The sequence below is a fragment of the Onychomys torridus genome, chromosome 19 (assembly GCF_903995425.1).
Source record: "Onychomys torridus chromosome 19, mOncTor1.1, whole genome shotgun sequence".
Classification (NCBI taxonomy): Eukaryota; Metazoa; Chordata; class Mammalia; order Rodentia; family Cricetidae; genus Onychomys; species Onychomys torridus.
In genome coordinates, this window is record NC_050461.1 from 64,018,522 (window position 1) to 64,040,753 (window position 22,232).

Consider the following 22,232-nt stretch of genomic DNA (forward strand, 5'->3'; position numbering starts at 1 on the left):
CCAGAGAGAATGAAAGAAAGGGAGACTAACACAGACAATAAGGAAATCCAGAGACTCATCAGGTCATACTTCAAAAACCTCTACTCCACAAAACTGGAAAATCTAAAGGAAATGGATAATTTTCTGGATAGGTACCACATACCTAAGTTAAATCAAGACCAGATAAACCATTTTAATAGTCCAGTAACACCTAAGGAAATAGAATCAGTCATTAAAAGTCTCCCAAACAAACAAAAAAAAGTCCAGGACGAGATGGTTTCACTGCAGAATTCTACCAGATCTTCAAAGCAGAATTAATACCAATACTCTTTCAATTGTTCCACACAATAGAAGCAGAAGACATATTACCAAAGTCCTTCTATGAGGCTACCATTACCCTGATTCCTAAACCAAACAAAGATGCAACAAAGAATGAGAACTACAGACTGATCTCCCTCATGAACATTGATGCAAAAATACTCAATAAAATTCCGGAAAACACACTCCAAGAACACATCAAAACAATTATCCACCATGATCAAGTATGCTTCATCCCAGGGATGCAAGGGTGGTTCAACATACGAAAGTCCGTCAACGTAATACACTATATAAACAAACTAAAAAAAAAAAAAAAAACCACATGATCATCTAACTAGATGCAGAAAAGGCATTTGACAAAATCCAACACCACTTCATGATAACGGTCTTGGAGCAATCAGTAATACAGGGAACATACCTAAACATAATAAAGGCAATCTACAGCAAGCCAACAGCCAACATCAAATTAAATGGAGAGAAACTCAAAGCAATACCACTAAAATCAGGAACAAGGCAAGGCTGTCGACTGTCCCCATACTTATTCAATATAGTACTTCAAGTTCTAGCCAGAGCTATAAGACAACATAAAGAGATTAAGGGGATACAAATTGGAAAGGAAGAAGTCAAGCTCTCCCTATTTGCAGATGACATGATAGTATACGTGAGTGACCCCAAAAATTCAACCAAGGAACTGATACAGCTAATAAAAACCTTCAGCAACATAGCAGGATACAAGATCAACTAAAAAAAATCAGTAGCCCTCCTATGTACAATAGACAAACAGGCTGAGAAGGAAATCAGAGATACATCACAATAGCCACAAATGATATAAAATACCTTGGGGTTACTCTAACTAAGCATGTGAAGGACCAATATGACAAGAACTTTAAGTCCCTGAAAAAAGAAATTGAAGAAGATGTCAGAAAATGGAAAGATCTCCCATGCTCATGGATAGTCAGGATTAACATAGTAAAAATGGTGATCTTACCAAACGCAATCTACAGATTCAACGCAATCCCCATCAAATTACCAACTCAATTCTTCACAGATCTGGAAAGAATAATACTCAACTTCATATGGAAAAACAAAAAACCCAGGATAGCCAAAAGAATCCTGTACAGTAAAACAACCTCTGGAGCCATCACAATCCCCGACTTCAAGCTCAACTATAGAGCTACTGTAATAAAATCAGCTTGGTACTGGCATAAAAACCAACATGTGGACCAATGGAATTGAATTGAAGACCCTGACATTAACCCGCACACCTATGAACATATAATTTTTGACAAAGAAGCCAAAAATATACAATGGAAAAAGAGAACATCTTCAATAAATGGTGGTGGCATAACTGGATGTCAATGTGTAGAAAGCTGCAAATAGATCCATATCTGTCACCATGCACACAACTAAAGTCCAAGTAGATCAAAGACCTCAACATAAATCCAGTTACTCTGAACCTGATTTAAGAGAAATTAGGAAGTACTCTTGAACACATTGGCACCGGACATCACTTTCTAAATATAACACCAGTAGCACAGACACTGAGAGAAACAATCAATCAATGGTACCTGCTGAAACTGAGAAGCTTTTGTAGAGCAAAGTAAATGGTCAACATTACAAAGTGACAGCCAACAGAATGGGAAAAGGTCTTCACCAAGCCCACATTTGACAGAGGGTTGATATCCAGAATATATAAAAAACTCAAGAAATTAGACATCAAAATGCCCAACAGTCCAATTAAGAAATGGGCTATAGAACTAAACAGAGAATTCTCCACAGAGGATGTTCAAATAGTTGAAAGCATTTAAGGAATTGCACAACATCCCTAATTATTCAGGAAATGCAAATCAAAACAACTTTGAGATACCACCTTACACCTGTCAGAATGGCTAAGATCAAAAACACAGAAGACAGCTTATGCTGGAGAGGATGTGGAGCAAGGGGAACTCTCCTCCACTGCTGATGGGAATGCAAGCTTGTACAGCCACTTTGGAAATCAATGTGGCGCTTCCTTAGAAAATTGGGAATCCATCTCCTCCAAGACCCAGCTGTAGCACTCTTGGGCATATACCCAAGGAATGCTCAATCATACCATACGGGCTTTTGCTCAGCTGTGTTCATATCAGCATTGTTTGTAATAGCCAGAACCTGGAAACAACGTAGATGTCCTTCTCATGAAGAATGGATAAAGGAAATACGGTACATATACACAATGGAGTACTACTCAGCATAGAAAAACAATGACATCATGAGGTTTGCAGGCAAATGGATGGATCTAGAAAAAATCATCCTGAATGAGGTAAACCAGACTCAGAAGGACAAACACAGTATGTACTCACTCATAGTAGGATACTAGATGTAAAACAAAGATGACTAGACTGCTACACAACTCCAGGGAGGCTACCTAGAAAACGGGACTCTAGGAAAGACCCAGGGATTACCCAATGACAGAGAAATGGATGATATCTACATGAACAACCTGGACGACAGTGGGAGTAATGAAGGGCAACGTTTGAGAGAAAGGAAGGTTAGGAGAGTAGGAGATCCCAGCTGGATCAAGAACAAAAAGGGAGAACAAGGAATAACAGACCATGATAAATGAAGACCACATGAGAACAGGAATAGGCAGAGTGCTGGAGAGGTCCCTAGAAATCCAGAATGATATATCCTTTGTAGACTGCTGGCAATGATCAAGAGAAAGCCTAATCTGACTTAGTCTGGTGATCAGATGACTAAACACCCTTACAGTCATCTTGGAACTCTCATCCAATAACTGATGGAAGTGGATGCAGAGATCCTCAGCCAGGCCCCAGGTGGAGCTCCAGGTGTCCAACTGTTTAGAAAGAGGAGGGACTGCAAAAGCGTGAATTATTGAATCCAAGATTGCAAAAAGCACAGGGACAAATAGCCAATCGAAAGAAAACACATGAATTATGAACCAAAGGCTGTGGTGCCCCCAGCTGGATCAGGCCCTCTGGATAAGTGAAACAATTAAATATCTTGATCTGTTTGGGAGGCATCAGGCTGTGGGACCAGGAACTCTCCTTAGTGCTGGCTGTTTGGAACCTTGGGCTTACACAGGGACAGGTGCTCAGCCTGGAAGGAGGGGAAGGGACCTGCCTGTACTGAATCCGCCAGGTTTAGGTGATTCACCCTGGGAGCAGGTTGCAGTCATTCCCCTCCCGTACCCCTCTTGTGCTCAATTGCCCTGTTTCTGAGGTCTCTTCTCAACACCATGGTTCTCAACCTATTTGGGGGGAAATACCTTGAACAAAATACAATAGGAAAAGAATCCCCACTATTCTGTTCTAAATTCATTTTTATCCTTTGTTGTCTCAAACTGTGGATTCAACCCCACCACTGTGCTCTGTGGGAAAAAAGAAAAACCCTTCTGCCCCCTTGGCTCTGCTGGAGGCTGGGGGATGCTAGGCCCCTGTGTAGTAGTGCATAGAATTCTAGCTTTTTTCCTTTCTCTATATATTGGCCTCAGAGATTACACTCTGTCTCTATGTGAATACAGAGAGTTAGCCTTTATCAACATGTATCTGTCTACTTTCTCTTGTTTAATAAAAGGAAAAAAAGGGGGTATAGAAGGTCAGCAAGGGTGGGAAAATATTAATATTCCAAAGTTTTCTTCATAATTCATGGTGTATTGTTCTAGTTGTGTGAAGTGATTTTTATATCGAAAATGTAGCTTTGTATTGTGTACTATTTAAAAAATACAGTTGATTTAATTTGTGATAGTTTCATGTAAATTCATTGATAAGTGGGCTGTGTTCAGAGTTTCTGTTGTTGCCATGGTGATATTTAGAACTCCTCTTTTTTTCTTTCTTTTTTTTTTCAAGACATGATGTCTCTGTGTAGCTTTACACCTTTCCTGGAACTCGCTTTGGAGACCAGGCTGGCTTCAAACTCACAGGGATTTGCCTGCCTCTGCCTCCTGAGTGCTGGCATGAAAGTCGTGTGCCACCATGGCTAGCTCATAACTTTTCTTAGCATATTTCCTTATCATAATGCCATTTAATTTGTAAGCAGTTCCTGCAAGATTGCAATCATTTTCAGTGCTGATTATTACATTGTGTTTTTCCTAATACAGACACTTGGCTAGGTATCCTGGATTTCTGAGTATGACTGAGCAAGTGTGGTTACATCAGGTGTCATTGGAATCTGATCATTGATAATGAACTTCACCTTGTGGAGAAGAATGCAGAGAAAGCCGGATAGGAGTAGGACACACAAATTTCTTTGCAGTATTCCCACACATGAGACCTTCATATTCTCTAGGTCCTCTGGTGCTATTGTCCTTAAGAGATCATGAGAATTTTAAGATCTTTACCAAACACTGTCTCTTTGGAGACATTGACAAGGATTTTGTGATCAGCTTTGGTAGTTACCTATCAGATAAAATTTGGGAAAAGTTGTTGACTCCCAAAGCAAGGTCTGTCATTGCCTCTGTAGGTGAAATGAAAACTGCAGTTCAGAAGGGAAATGAGAGATGGTAGCCACAGACCTTTCTCTCAGAGTTAAGATGCTCCCCCCTCCTTGATGCTGAATTTCAGAAATTTCAGGATGTTGTGAAGTGTACACTGACCAAAAATCTCTGCTGAGAGAATCAGTCAGGTGAGCAGTTTGTATTTAGTCTGGGACGCAAGCTACTAAGAGAAATTCTGGGAAGTGATTATATCTGGAAAGTTGATTTGGAAGTGGTAAATATATGCAGTGCAAATTCAGACTTCATTTTCTATGAATATCTTGCAGTTTAATACCTTTGTACAATCTTGATTTATTACCACATATTGAGTTGTTCAAGGGATTAGGAAATATAACATTCAAATATGAATTAATGATAATTTAATTTCTTGTCTGTGATGTGTGCATGGTTATGAGCATTAGGGCAGGGACATATAAGTCCAAGAGTATACTGTGTATGTGTGTGTGTACAGAGAATAATCTCAGTTTTCTTCTTCTAATACACTTTGCATTTAAAAAATATTATTATAATACATTTAACCAATGTCTTTAAGTGGACTGGAACACTCTGAATGTTTTAGAATGGGTAGAAAGGGAGCCCCATAGATCTTCATTATTTTCCATTACTGTGTGTGGGTGACAGATGTGTACTACCACACCTAGACTTTTATAGACCTGTGGACTCTCAACTCAGGTCCAAACATATCCAAGGCAACATTACTCCTACTCAACCTTTTCAATAATCAAGACATAACTTAAACTTTAGGCTATATTATCTCATTAAATATTAGCTCTCCAATGTAATATCTAAGAATCAATGTATTATCTAAGAGTTAGTGCCAGAAATCCAGAGTCTGAGGCAAGAGGACTGTATAAAGTTATAGTCAACCCACATTAAAAAATGAGAACCTTTGAGAAGTCAGTTACCAAAGACATAGAAATATAACATTTCCCGTTGGCTTTGTCACAACCCTACATCATGTCAATGTAGTGTCCAGCTGTGTTGTTTCTTCATATTGTATTATAGAAATACGCAATCATATCTACATTAACCTGTAAGAGGCAGGATCAATCTTGATCTGTGCTTTGCTTTTCCTAAATATAATCATAATTTATGAACATTTGAACTTTTTTGTATTTCTTTGTTGTAAATTTCTTTCTCTTTCATTTACACTGCTTCAGAGCACATCATTGTCTAAGTATCAACTGAGGCTGTATGCTATTAGAGGACATGTGATTAGGTCTAACATTCAAAGCTTAATTTTGCATCATAATTATGACTTTGTCAAATTCACAAATATGGGATAACTGATGTGCAGTTTTATCTTCCTTCTATTATACTCAACTTCTCAGATTCCCTTAATGTGATCACAATTTTCTGTGTGGGAGATGAATGCTGTGCTGTTTTTCCCAAAGAATGAAGGAGGAGGATAACTGAACTAATCATCATGGCCCAATTAATTAAAACAAGCAATTGATTAAAATAACCAATTTTTATTTGTGTATTCAGACTACCCTATGCTGAGATGGAGGTCAAGAGTCCAGTCTTAGAAATAAGGCATCAAAGGGACAAGGATTTTTATAGCACAGGAATAGTGGGATTCCAAATGGGGTTTTGACAGGCATAGGAGTTGGCCTTACAGGATAACATAGGAATTCCAAGTTAGTCATAATGACCTCATGAAACAAAGATATGATTGCAAGGTCATAATGTAGCCATAACAACAGGTATTTATAACAATCTTTGAAACACAGTTAGTGTTGCAAGATGGTTTTAACTTTTTGAAACAGACATGGTTGCTGTTCCCCAAGCAATACAAAATCATTTGTAATTAAGGTTAAAGATGGGGCTTATCCTTAAGCAAAAGATATTTAACCATAAACAGGAAAGAACCCAGTTTGCCATTATTATAGGATGGCTTTTTAGCCTAATATGTAGGCAAGCTTGCTCACCATTTTCTCCTTGACTTATATATCCCTCAAAAACATTTGATAGGCACTTAGCATTATTTATCTGTAGGAGTGGATAAAATTTGTAATGTATCAATGGATGTATGGCCTGTTTATAAATTATACCAGTTTGGTTAGCACTGAAAGAACAAAAGTAATATAGGTAAAAATTTGCCTCCTTTTCTAGGAAATTTCCTTTATATCCTCTATTCAAGCCCATTGTTGGGGATAGGAGTGACCTATTTTCCTCTGTCTGAAATTAGGGTTCTATTGTCTGGGCCCAGAAAGGCTGAAAAATTCATCAAAGATGGGGACAGAAATTAAAGTTAAATAACTTAAGGAAAACTTTTACCTTTGGATTTTCCCACTCGGGAATGGGCAATATTGGAGACTTGCCCAGACCTAAGCACATTGATGGGTTAGGTCATTGTTTTAAAATTACTTATGTAACTTTCTAAATATTAGCCATGTGTTAGAAGTTTTAAGTCAAAATATTTTATGTAATTTAACTATATGTGATAAACATAAATTCCAAGGTACAAAATAATCTAATTTTTCAGCTTCTCTGCTTTCCTTATTTTCTGCCACAATTTTAGGTGGCTTCTCTGACATAAGACAGAAACTATTGAACTCCAGAACCACCATTTCAACACAGCAGAACAACATAGAAAATATGTTTTTATCAACATCCCAAGAGATATCTGAATCATTGAGAAACTGAACCCATTGGCCATTAAAATGTTAAACCTTGATTACTGAAGTAGCCATGGCAAGAGGCAGCAGAGGAGTTGGTCCTGGGGCAGGGGATTGCTCACAGCTGCCTAGAGTGGCATGCGGTGGAGGAGGGTGTCTGAAGGACTCCTCCAGCCTAGCAGTGTGGGAGTGATGGCAGCTAGAGCGTGGCCTGGCTCCCATGTATGTGTGCAGCACAGGAACACATATAAGAGACAGAGACAGCAAAACCTAAACCAACACACAAAATGTACAAGACGTGGAGTCAGTGAGAACATCAGCAGGGACCATGACAGCAACCATTGTGGTCTTCTAGAGTTTCATCATTCAAAAAAAAAGCTTTTTAAGAAATAGGAGGATTTTTCTCAATTGATTCCTTTCACAACCCACACACTAGGAACCCACCAGAGGCTTCTTAGGTTTTTACTTTCCTGGTTCAAGTAGGTCAGGCCTCTCTGATTTCTGTCTCAGTTCTGGGTGATGCCTAGCATTCTATGTTGTGCCTAACCATTCACTTGCTTCCTTGTACTCCAGAAGGTCCTCAGTGTTCATCAGAGAATGGCCTATATATAGTAATGCTGACAACGTTTGCTCAGGTGCCAGACATCCATGACTTATTGGCCCCCCATTCTCATAAGGGCATCCCCAGCATCCCAATTCAGTTCAGAAAAAGAACAAGTGGTTCTGAACCAACTCCCAAGTAACCAGAAATTACAAGATGGGCAAGGCTTCTTGCCCTTGATGAGTGAATGTTGGACCTCATCTGATATGCCTCCCCCTTTTCACCAGATCAGGATGCCACAAACTAGAACAGAGAAAGAACCAGGCATCACTAAAAGAATTTCAAAATTCCTAAGACTTACTAGAGCAGCCCTCCATGAAAAAGAAAAGACGGTGCTTGCTGTTTTCCTTTTTTATGAAACTGTCCTTTGTTCAGACAGTCCAACACACTGAAGGCATTCATTAGGGACTTTGGAATATGTCTAATGTGTGATTCACTGGGACCATCTCTTTAGTCTTGATGGATCAGAGGATTTCTGAGGGATCCTGAATGGTCCAGTTTCTGAATATTTCAATTTGTGTTAGGGTTTTGACCCCCAAATTTTAATCCCAAGTATAGACAAAGGACAACTAACCCAAACGTAATTGACAAATTAATGAAAGCAAGCAATTAAAGTGAGCATTTTTATTCATGCAAACAAGCTGCTTTCCTGTAAGTCAGGGTTTCACCGACCAGTCTTAGACATGATGTACACAAGGTTTTTATAGCTCGAATTTGAGGTTTTCTAAAGAGGAATTTGTAAAGCAAATAGGTGTGGTTTCAGGAGCAGACCATAAGCATAATAGAAGCATAGTCAAACTGGCCTTAAGAAAAAAAGACATGATTGCAAAGTAGTCATACAATAGTCATAACAACAGATAGTCCTAATAACATATTGAAAGAAATGTAGGCTTTGGAGATAGTTATAACTTTTCAAAACAAATACAAGATAGCCATCATATAAAGATTGTCTTTGTATATCAACATAATTGCCTTCTCCAAGAAGTTAATCTTGGGAATTTCCATACCTCTAGCCCAGCATCATAGTTCTATAGCCTCCTCTTTCCATCAGGTCCTCCTTGTAACTGAGTTTCAGCCTCTAAAACAACTGTAATCAAGTCTTTCCAGTCTTGAAGTATAATTCTATTACAAGTTGACCATGAGTTTAGCCTCTACTTTACAAATGGAGAATGCATAAGATATGAGACTATAGATTGATTTAATCTCCTTAATCCAACATTTTCACAGAAGTCCAATCAGTTCATATACTGCCTTGAGCATTTGGCAGTTCCTGTAAGGTTACTGGATAGATTAAGGTTGGCTGTTTGAAAGCCTTAGGCTATTTCTCTGTGACCATATAATGCAATGCTGTGATAGGATCACCTTTAAATTCTTCTGTCTGTGTCTGAATATGTGTATGATCTGTTTTAACAAATTTTTCTAAAACTTTTATCTTGGTAATCATATTAACCAACAATTTATATAATAAACAATAATTATCAAACAATTAATATTCACAATTGGCATTATATAAATCTCATCCTCATTAATTATCCTCTCATTTAATTTTGCAATTTTCAGACTGCTTAATTTGTTATGAAAAAGAGACCCAGTTCACTCCATTGTAAAAATGTTCCCCATTTTTTAATGTAGGAGAAAATTTTCTTTTATCTAATTTCTCTCTTTATGAAGTCTTACTTGACTCACTAACTCTGCTGAGTGTGTAGAACAGTAGAAGCCTGAGGGTCTTTCAAGTTAGCTACCTAGTATGGTAGCTGTCTGAGATGGGGATCCTGAGAGAGCCTACAACCCACCAGTAGAATAGAGGCCAAAGAGACTCTGACCCATGTGGGATGCAGACTCCAGCTGCATTCAGCTATGGCCTAAGCGTAGGCAAGTGGCTTTTTAGTGAATTTCTCCCACAAATGGAGCATCACCAGATGTAACATGAAATGCTAAATGGTCTTATTAATAAAAAATCTAGAGCCAGATATTGGGGTAAAAGCTGAAAGATCAGAGGAATAGAAAAATCCAACAACAAGTTCATACTGAGATGGAAAAATCAGTAGCCATCTTGAGAGATGCTTCCCCCTCTCTTCCTCCAAAGGCATTTGCTGACAAGCATTTTTTGAATTGACTGAAAGTTGAACCTATGAAAAAGATAAGGCTGCGACAATAAACCTGTGTATCCAAGACTTGGTAAAACAAGATATAAAGAGTAATGGGCTCAATTGACCAGAAGTTGAACTTGGAAGAGAGTGTAGGACTGCAACAATAAATCTGAATATGTCAACAAAGGAAGGACATAGGGAAGAAAAATTTATGTCTCTATAAATACCCTGAATCCTGTTAACAATTAATAACCTAGCATACCTCATCCCTAGCCCCTGAGATATGTAACGTTCTGCATGTGAACCTTTCCTATATAAACTCCTTAAAGTGAGTGCTCAGGACTGTTCTCCTCTACCTGCTGTGTTGGATGTTGGATGGCAGACCAAATTTGCTTGTTTTGTTACTAAAAACCTCTGTGTGCTTGCATCAGATATTGGCTCTCTGGTGGTCTTGCAGCCTGTGCACAACACTTACCATTAGGAAATCCTCAGCCCAAGAGAACTACTTCTTGTATACTCATGACTTATATATGTTTATGTGTCTTGCCATCTTACTTATTCTCTCTGCCCAGCTACATCACTTCTTCTTTCCACAAAGCTCTGTCCTTTTCTGTCTGTCTTTATAGATCTCTGGGCTTCTAGGCTTAACTAGTGCTGGGATTAAAGGCATGTGCCACCCTGCCTGCCTCTGTTCTCAGTGTGGCCTTGAATTCCAGATCTGGATAAATCTTTGTCTTCTAAATGCTAGGATTAAAATGTCTTTGTTTAATATAGTGTCTGGCTTTGTCCTCTGTTTTCGAGACAAGCTTTATTTGTTAGGATTCCAAATAATCTCCTCTTAGAAAGGAATGGATAGTCAAGCAAGACTGGAGCTAAGAAGGAGAACTAAAATGAAGTAGTAGATTTAGAGCTTACTTGGAACAATAAAGAGTCTTGGACTGAAAGAGCACTATGTAAGTAGACTCATTCCTCAGACTAGTTTTCCTCTGTGGCAGTAGAGTCTCTGAACACTGGGAGAAAGCTTTTGAGGCTGGACCTTAAGGTCTTTCATTAACAGGTATATGAGGTTAATGTTATAAAGATATCTTTATGGTAAGCAAATGTTTGTCTAGCTTGTTTTTTCACTAACCTAACTGCTTTGCAATATGACCCATGGATTGACAGATGTCAGACAGTTGCCTTGTTCCACACAGTCCTGAGGAGCTTCCTTCAAACAGATTCCCTATCTATAGCACTGACTGTTTTTGTGGATCCTCCATGCTTCAGCAATTTCACAAAAGCTTGAGAAACTCCACTCCTGCTGCCAATGACAAGGACAGTTTGGTTGTTGGTGAATCCACATAATTTCCCTTCAAGAGACATTGCTTCAAATCCCTAGCCTGAGGTAAGTGAGAAAGGCCCTTCAGCCATAACCTAACAGTACCCTGCCTGCAACTTTGTTTGCTCACTGTGCCTTAGGATCTTTGAACTTTTCTTGTATATTATTAAAGGACATACCTTAATAATATACTTCCTAAAGGCTCAGAAGAGAAACTACAAACAGCAAGATTTATTTTCAGGAAATGAATCTAAGTACACCAAATTCTTTGTCCATTTATGTTATTTTGGATAAAATCCTATCTACACAGCTACAGTTCTGTACTCAAGCCTAGTTCCTTTCTTGCCTGTTTTATCTCTACCTTTATCAATTGTCCTCTCTAAGTTCTGGCTTAATTCTCTCATCTTAGTTTTGCCTCACATAGGTCCTTTTCATCTTGTTCTTACCCCTCTAGTACCTTCCCATCTGGCTCTTCCTCATCTTCCATCCTGACCTCTAGTTCTCTAGTTAAAAATTCTCTCCAGCCAAAATCCTCAATTCTGTGAGGTGTTCACTTGTAAACCCAAGCTGTATCAATCCTCTGTCAGAACAAGGTCTCCAGGCTTGAATTCCTATGGGGTCATAAAGGCAGGTAAGAATTTTCCTCAGAATTTTTTTTTTACCACCCAAATGCTAATGATTGGTTAGTCAAGAAGGAAATTTATGTGCTCAATCTATACTCCTAGAAGTGGTTAGGTAAGAAATTAGGAGTCTATTAGTAAGGCTGTATATATTGCTATCCTCCTGATTTAGGATACAAATGGTATTTGTTTGGCATTGGATGCTTGATAGGTATTTTAGATAAATGCACTATTAGAAGTTCTTGGAAGTATGTGTAGCATTACAAGAAAATCACTGTAGGAACCAGCTAATATATATACAAAATCTAAAATATCACCAAGACTCCTTAAGCCATGGCTTGACCTTCAGAAAAGTCACTAGCTTTTCCAAGTAGTAGCTTTTGTGACAGTAGCTGGCTTTCATTACATTTTCCTGGGGCTTGCAGCAAACTTTATCATAGTTTTTCCTCTGCATAGTTCATGAAATAGAAGATCAGTGACACTAGTGATACATATAAATCTTTTGTTCCTGACAAAGGCAGATCACCATACATTCTCAGGAGTGATGTCACAGGTCATTGTGGGCCATGATGCAATTACAATAGTTATCAACTAATAATTCAGATTTCAAACCACCAGATAAGTTGCTATATGATTGAGGAACCCTGTCAAGCAGGACTCACAGGGCCACAGACTCTGAAAAAAAAAAAAAACTATTGCTCCTGTATGTAATTTCACTTGTGCAAAAACAGGTATGCTATCTCCCCTTTACAGTGGATTTTTATGTAATGTGTATATGTAACCCCATGATTATGTCTCAATCATATGGGCAAACATACTTGTGAATAGTCAGGAAGATAACTTCTTATGTATCTGTATAATTTTGATTAACGAAACATATTAAAATTAGCTTCATAATTAGATCTATTGTTCCCTGTAGAAAGTAGACATTTAGAAGCCTATTCTCTATTTCTAGGCTTAATGATAGGGCATACATATGGATTAATTACAGATGGAACTTCCACAGATATTATTCATGAATGGAATTGAAGATGTCTGACTTTGGATCAAAGCCCTTCATAACATTATTGGCAAACTAGGGAGATATTGCAGTTGTCCAGCCTTGCTTTACCAAAATCCTTCAGAGATTAACAACAAATTTTGTTTCTCTGAGGTTTCTTTGCTAGCTCCTCCATTATCAGGACTTCAGCAACTCCCCTGTTGTAACTCATTGTGGAAATAAATTATAGAAAGAGAGCCTTTAACAAGAGGGCTTGGTGGAAAAAGCTTCTCACCTTTCACAAGGATCTCCCGTGTCCATAGGACCTGCAGCTTTCTACCTGTGAGGTCTCCTAAGAAGTCACTAATTCTAATGAATCTCTCTTGAACACTTCCAGGAGGGACTGTCTCTTGTTTTCCTCTTACTGTGTTACTTCTTCCTTGTGGGTAACTCCCAAATTATTCTCCTTCCCTGGTGTTGGTGCCACCTGTAGTGTCTGAGTGTTCCTCAGAAAATGCTTCCCAGGAGCAAAGGAATGATAGCTTTCTATAATAATTTCATACACAGGCCAAATGCTCTTCACTGTATTATGCTCTTTATTGTTCCATGTTCTTCATTCTTCCATGTTCTTTCTTCTTCTGCTTTTAAAAATTGCCAAACACACACACACACACACACACACACACACACACACACACACACACACAAACACACACACACACACACACATATATATGAAATCTCCATTCATTAGCCATTTGTTAGGAATACAAAATGTTACAAGGCAAAATTCTCAGGGTCACAAGCATTCTTTGTAGATATAATAAAAGTCTCACATAGCAAATTTGTGGTCAGTTTAATTGGTGGCTGATATCAGCTGGGGGTTGTAAAAGTTCCAGCCTTTCTATTAAAGGAGACTCTTCAAGGGTTATAAAGGGAGGAAACTAAACGATTGAGATCTAAGAAAAAGGCAAGAAATAAGTGTGTTATCTACATTCCTAAGTGTAACTTATAATGCATGCTAGTATTTTGTAATCAGTAAGAAGCAAAAAGGCAAAGACTCAGAAAGCACCACTTTTTCTCAGGCCAGGGAATGCATCTTCCTGGGAAACCAGGTCCACTGAGTAAATGGTTACCTGCATAAACAAGGAGAAAGCAAGCAGCAGAATCATATCAGAAGTTTCACTGAAAGCAGGCTAAATAAAAAAGGGAACATTTCAGATCAAAGAATACATTTTCTGCCTTACAAGAATAGCCTCAGAACCTCAGGAGGAGACCCAGTAACTTTTTTCTGTTCACAGAAATTATCTTGTAACTTGGGCACCTGGGGAACATCTTCTCAGTGTAATAGTGAATCCCTTCTGGATTGGGTTAGATCAATTAGCTGGTTAATTACCTGTTATTCACTGAACATCTGGGACTGAAGATAATCAGTAAACTGTGCTTAGATCTTGCATCAAAAGCTGGTGTTTAAGTTGTAAACAAAGCATTAATTGCTATTTGAGTCAGAGCAGAGAAGTGGCTGCAGTCTCTATAATGTCATGGCTGGCAGAGGAAGCTTAGGGCAACATAAGTCACTATTAATCTCTGAGGGGCTATGGAATAACAAGGCCACGCACCTTCCCTAATACCTTGGTCGCCATAAATCTTTTGAAGGGCTTTGCTCCAAACAAGGTCAGACATCTTCAATTCCACTGAAGAATAATAGCTGTGGAAGTTCCATCTGTAATAAACTGTAAGTGTGCTTTGTCCAGCAAAATTGCCCTGTCAGTGAGACTAAAGAGAGAACAGGCTAACTTATCTACAGTTCACATGTACCAATAGATCTAGTTATGAAGCATATTTTAATGTTCTATTCATCAAAATTATAAAGCTAAATGAGATGTCATATTCCTGCCCATCCATAAATATGTTCTCCCATAAGATTGAGATGTAATAATGGGATTACATGTATACATTACATGATAATGTATTGTGATGGGAGATATCATACCTGTTTTTGCACAAGTGAAATTATAGACAGGAGCAACGTTTTTTTTTTTTTTTTTCAGAGTCTGTGGCCCGGTGAACATTGCTTGACAGAGTTCCTCTATCAGAGAACCATTCATCACCAAAAATCTAGAGTTTTGACATCTGAATTACCAATTGAAAACTTCTGTAACATTGTTGTGGCCTGCAATAGTTCATGACGTTACTTCTGACACTCAGTTCTTGAATTGTTAATCCAATTGTGGGCTATATCTAGTTAATGTCTCCCAGTAATTTTTGAAAGTCATTAATTGTCAGCAATTGATCTCTCCTGATTTGTAACTTTTGGATTTGAATTTTTTGTAAACCTCTTTTATATCCTAGGTAATTAATAGACTCTCCTCTGTATTTTTTCAGGAGCAATTTGTTATCCCCAAGAAGGCAAAATTTTGTTCTGTTATCATTTTCACTAAGGTACCTCTATTTTAATCAGCTCATAAGACATCATCCATATATTGGTAAATTATAGATTGAGAAAATTTATTACAAATTGTTTCCAACAGCTGCTGAACAAAATATTGGCAAAGGGTGAGGCTGTTTAACTTCCCTTATGGGAGAATTTTCCACTTGTCTCTCGTAATGGGCTGAAAATTATTATGAGTAGGCATTGTGAATGCAAATTTTTCTCTATCCTTTTCTTGCAAAGGTATACAAAAGAAAGTCTTTAAATCAATTGCTATAATTGATCATCATTTATGTAATACAGAAGGCAAGGTAATGTCAAGCTGTAAAGAGTCCATTGGCTGACTCATCTTATTTATAGCTCTTAGATAGTAAACCACCTATCCCTCTCACTAACTGGATTTATTTTACCAGGTAATTTAACACAGTAAATACTCTTCAAAATTGTGGTGATACTTAAAATCGGTTAAGGCTTAGATGCCTTGCATTCTTCTAATAATTCTTCCTGTCAGAGTGGTGTTATACACAAAATGTGACAAAGAATTTGTTTTTAATTTCCTCAATAAATGTCTGCCTGTTTCTGTCTCTCTCTCCATATCTCTTCCCCATGTCTGTGTTTTCAAATATAATTGGATTCCAATGTTTTCAGAATGAATGAGCACTCTTGCTACTATCTTGCTTCATATGAGTAAAATAGACAGCTTATTGAACAATAACCTTAAGATATGTGAGCAGTCTGCAATGTAGAGATATTCAAGACCTAGGCTGTGGAATAATGACTGAAACAATTTTCATTTAGACATGATCATGAATATATCCAGAACATCTTTCATTTTGAAGAAAATCTTAGGAACTATTTTTATAAATAATACTAAAATTAAATTTATAGTTGTATGATTCCTTAAATCTTTAAAATAATATTTTATTAATACTCCTAGAATTCCGTAATATATATATATATATATATATATATATATATATATATATATATATATATATATATATATATATATATCGATCATATTCACCCCTCCACATCTTCTCAGATATTCTTCCACCTCCACATTGATATGCTGTAGTGGGAGGCCATTTGAGCTGTGCCCTGAAGCATGACCCCTAGTTAGGCAGCTGTAGCTATTTCACCCCCATATGATCTTGAAATATTTGCTCCTGGGGCATGGCAATTGGTGACCGACCCTTAAGACCTGGGATGCACGTATGTGGGAATGTCTTGGGGGAAATAAACTGTTCTCCCACATGACAGACAGGGGGTTTTAGGTGGAAACTCTCACTCCACATTGGGCAGCCAAAATGGGTCGAGTCAGCAGCCAGTGTTGCCGTTTCAATCTTAGCCATGATTCACTTTACAATGAACAGAAAAGGATTATGGATACATAAAATACAGATTAAGATGGAATGAACTTGTGAATGATTTACATTATATGTAAAAATGTGCATAGACTTGGAAGAGAGAGGAAAAGGAGGATAGACAGTTATAAAAAATAGATAATTTTTAAAAATAAGTCTTTAAAATGACAATAATAATAAAACAAAAATAATCCACATAAAGATGGAACTCACACTGTAAATTTGTTATATACAGCATATAAGGGAACTAGGATTATTACATACATACATCCTAGATGAAAAGGGAAGATGAAAGGCTAGACAACCAAACCCCACCATTAAAGGTTCCATGAAAACACGAAGCTAGCAACTATAGCATATATGCAGAGGATCTAGTGCAGAGACATTCAGGCACTAAGATTGCTCATTTAGTCTCTCTGAGCTCCTATGAACCCTGTTTATTTAATGTCTGTGGGCTGTGTTCTCCTGGTGTCCATGACCCCTCTGGCTCCCACAATTCTTCCTCCCTTTCTTCCTTTGGTTCCCTGAGTGCCAAGGAGAGGGACCTGATGGAGAACTTCAATCCATTTGGTTACTTTCTTTACTTAATAAATGTTTGGGATCACCGAATCTGCACCCATCAGCTGTCAGTGGATGCCTCTGATGACAATTAGGGTACACACCAATGTATGACAACAGAAGAATATTATTATGAATCATTTTATTAATTTTTTCTACCCAGTGAACTCTTATAAATCTTCAAAATATAACGTCTTACTCATCCAAGCTCTTTTAAAGGGTGAACAAAAATGGAGAATATAGAACATTTTGTTAAAAACAATTAAATTGTAACCAATGTCTGAGAACACCATTTTAAGAAGTGAATTTCTTATAACACTCTGCCTGTTTTGTAATATCTATGTAAGCAATAGACAATGTAGATATATTTTGTAAAGAATTCGTATCTGAACTCGAGGAGGTTTATGCACTGTAATTTAGTAACCTAATGACTCCCAAAATAGAAACAATGATATCAGGAATGGAAGAGAAAGTGTAGAGGTAAAAAGCAAAATGTGTTAGGCTTGTTTGATTTCTATCACTATGAAGAATATGAGCTGTATGAGGAGACAGTCAGTGGGTGGCAACTGTGAAATACAGTCACTTGTCTTTAGGGGTTTGTTGTTAAAGAGGCTGCCCATGCTTCAGGATTGGGCCCACTCCTATGAGAGTACTGGCAGCAGTAAATCAATTCAGTGGGTTTCAAATTGTAAGAAAATGTGGTTGACAACACAAGGGAAAAGAGAGAGCGGGGGGAAGAATTAGAGAAAGGGATGATTAGGATGTGGTTTGGATCCAGACATTTTGTGCACATATAAATGTTAAATAAAATCTAAATTAAAAAGATAAATCTGGGGGTTGGGGATTGAGCTCAGTGGTAGAGTGCTTGCCTAGCAAGCGCAAGCCCCTGGGTTCAGTCCTCAGCTCAAAAAAAAAAAAAAAAAAAACATAATTCTAAAATTAGGTAACATGGTGTTTAATTTTTGTACCTGAAACAACATAAGAAAATGACTTAGGTAATAGTCCAATGAGCTAATAAGCATGCCTATAAAAGCACCTTATGGATGTATCTCACCTTCATAGCCCTATGCTTTCCTGCACCCATAGCTGTGGCTTTTGTGAATGTTTGTGAGTCTTTGTAAATCACAGAGACACTCTTTGTCAAGGATAATAATCACACTCTCAGTTACATCAAGCTCAGTACAATCCCTATCTGTTTCCTCTCTTTCTTGCTATTCTTTTTCCCAGCCCAAAAAAGTCACCTACATTCAGCAGCAAACTAAATTTGAAAATTTGTTTGTTGTGACTCTTGCCACTGTGTTTGCCAAAGCTATATCTGTGGTTATTTCCTTCAAGGTCACTTTTCCAGTGAGGATTGTGAGATGGTTAATGATATGCAGGATTCCAAACCATATGATTCAAATCTGTACCCTGACTGAAATGTTCCCTGTTCAATCTGACTTGGAATATCTCCTCTCTTTATTGACAAATATGCTCACAGTGAACATAATGGCAAAATCATTGTGCGTAACATGTACTCGGCTATTGTTTTCCACTGTGGCCTGAGATACCTCTGTTCATTGATATCTGGGAGCTTTACTTTGGCCTTGTCTAGAAATCTGTCTGATAATTTTAATGAAGAGAAGTTCCTGTCATTAAGAATGCTGTTTTCTTCTATGTCTGGTCTGGATCACCTTCCTACCTGTATGAGACTACTGACACTACCATAGTATCATGTTGAATGCCATAGTCTCCATGGAAGTTTTCTCCATCATGGCTTCTCATGCAGGAAATCTAGCATTCATCAACATTCCACTCTCAATATTCTAAATCTTTATAAACATTGCTTTAAATTGGGGACTGTGAGGTCTTGAGTTAGGCAATACAACAACTATCATAGCAAAAATAAACATACCTGTCCTGCCAAAACATATAGGTCCTGTATTGGACTAATCTAAACTGCACTTGGATAGCCCATAACCCTGATATTATAGTACCACTTACAAAGTTTTTCTTAGCCTCCATTCCATATATATCTCATCTAAAATTTCATTTTAAAGACTGCTTTTAGAGAATCTGAGACTTTCATATTCTATGTGGTATAACATGAATGAGCTTTACAGGAAGAAAGAGCTCAGGAACATAACAGTAATCATCAGTCCTTGAGAAGAAACATTATAAAACAATAATGCATTACATACAAACAACAGAAATTGGGACTTACAGAGACAGGAAGACTTCCTATTAAAACATGGAGATTAATGGAAGAGATAATCCCATATTTAAGAGCACACGTTATTATTTTAGAGGACAAGGGTTTAATTAACAATACCCACAAAGCAGTTCACAACACATTGCAATTTGAGGTTCAGGACATTGTTTAACTCTCTCAATCCTCTATGGTTTTGGAAAGTGTGTGATGCACAGACAACTATGAAGGCAATAAAAATTAAATTATTAAAAATTAAACCTGGATACTGTGTGATATCTTTTCTGTATGCTGTGTATATGTGTTGTTCCCATTGGTTAATATACAAGTTTCTTTGTCCAATTGCAAAGCAACTTAGAAGCAGGCAGGAAATCCAAGGAGAGAGTTAGGAAAGAGAAAGGTACATTCTGGGGTGATGCCAGCCTCCCTACCAAGAAGCAACATTCCAGCAGCCTGGTAAAGCCACAGAACATGTGGCAAAACATAGATGAATAGAAATGGGTTAATTTAAGATATAAGAGCTAGCTAGAAAGAGGCCTACCATAGGTCATGCAGTTTGTAAATTATAGTAAGCTTCTGAGTAACTATTTTATAAGTGACTGTAGGACTTCAGAGCAGGGTGGGATGGGAGAAAACTTTCTGGATACATTTGGAGATGAATTTAATGAAGAGAAACATTAAATTAAGCACAAGAGAAAAGCATTTCATGGACAAAAATGACAAGTGTATTTTGTAGATTTGTATAGGTGTTTGCATATGGGGAGAAATCAATGACTTCATAGTGTATTTCCTTTTAAAATATTGTATTTTTATTAATTTATTATCTCTTTCATGCTGATAAAGCTCACTTATGTATACCCATGGTCATAGTTTTCCATGTTAAAAATCGTAGTATAATATTTTTTCAGTGTCCTCCCTTAGAAAGGACAATGAAAAGGTACAGGGAAGGCAGTGGCTTTTATATCCTTTTCAACATTAGTGGGATCAATTCCTTACTGCAATCTTCCCTGTATGATTCATGTTTTGACATGGCAATGGAAGAGCACATGCTACATAGGGCTATATGAGTTTCAAAATCACACTGTTGTCTTCTCTGCTTCATAGAGAGTTCTACAGTGAGTGCAATCTAATGCATAATGTGGTTATGTGGTTTCTTAGAATGACCAGCGTCTTTAAGGAGCAGGCCTCTGATATAATTTCTGTGAAGAAGAGAAAGAAATGTTAGATTTTAAAGAACTTCTGTGTAATTTTGAGAATCTCTTGGTGAGAAATTTCATATTGCTATCAATTCTGCATCCTAGTAGTCTGAGACCCTACCATACATGCAAAACTTTTTGTTTACTCTAGTAAGTCAAGAATTGAAAGATATGATAGTGTATAAGTGCCTTGCTCTGTTCCCTTGATGAAGAGTCAAGGAAATCAAAGTCAGTGCTCAAAAGTTGCACATGATACTCAGGACTTGAGCATGTGTGCCAGAATTAATCTCATCCATTAATTTACTAAGTTTTAGACATATTTTCAAACAACACAATTTGGCAAAAAGTTTCTTGGTGCTAAATATCTCAATCTGATATGTACAGTGACTATATCAAAAGTGTTTATAAAGTGCAAGTCACATCTTCTATAAAAATGGGTTCTGTAGATTGACTGTATTTAACATTTTCTATAAAGATTCATTTTATACATGAAAAGGCTCAAAGCAAGTGTCTGAGGGAGAATTTGGTGTTGTTCTAGCCACATAAAGAGCAAAAAAGTTCACTAGGCTACTAAACAGTCCATTACCAGCCTTCTAGGTGGAAAATACATTATACATCTCTCCTTTTGAAAGGAAAACTCGATGTGCTTAACATTCTTTGCTCCCCTAGTGTTTCTCTGTGAACACAAGAAGCTCTATGCCATCCACAGTGAAGACGCTCATAATGTAAACAAGAATCTTGATTTCTGCACTAAAATTAAGTGCCACATTTAGAACTGAGGAATTCAGTAGGGCCATTGATTTTCCAGATGTGAAAAATAAGCTGACTGTGTTGTGTGTGGACATCATATTGGTCTACAGATGTCAACGTACTATGAAATGAAATCCTGAATCCTAGACTCACTATAGAGGAAACACTTCTACTGGTTAACTTTGGTTTGGAAACCATGATAGTCTCTTTTTGCATGCTGTGTGCTGCATGGGCCTATTTCATCCTCTCTCCTTTCTCCCTTTTTTCACCAGCACAGCAAACTCTGATGTAGAATATTTGTCACAGCTTCAGTTGTTTGCATAGGAAACATTTCTTGCTTCATACATGTGACCAATTCACCCTAAGAGGAGGTCATCCCTGAGATCTTGTTCATCAATTTGGCTGAAGTCATAGTGCCTGTGGATAGAGAAGAAGATCCACAAACATATTTTTCAGTTTGTTTTTCACCTGAATACAGGGCCCCAGATGCAAATCCTAAAAGAAGAAGAAAAGATTCCATAATTCTCAGTAGCAGTAGGAGAGATGGCATCATAAAGAGCTTGTATTGATTAGTGTGATAACCTCACTCGTCAACAAGGTTAGAAGTACATATACTCACAAACATATGAGTTGACTATATACCTCCTGGACACTTTAGTATCTGCATCTAACTTACTTACACCTTGGCAGACACACTTGTTAGTAGAATGTCCTCATGGACTTT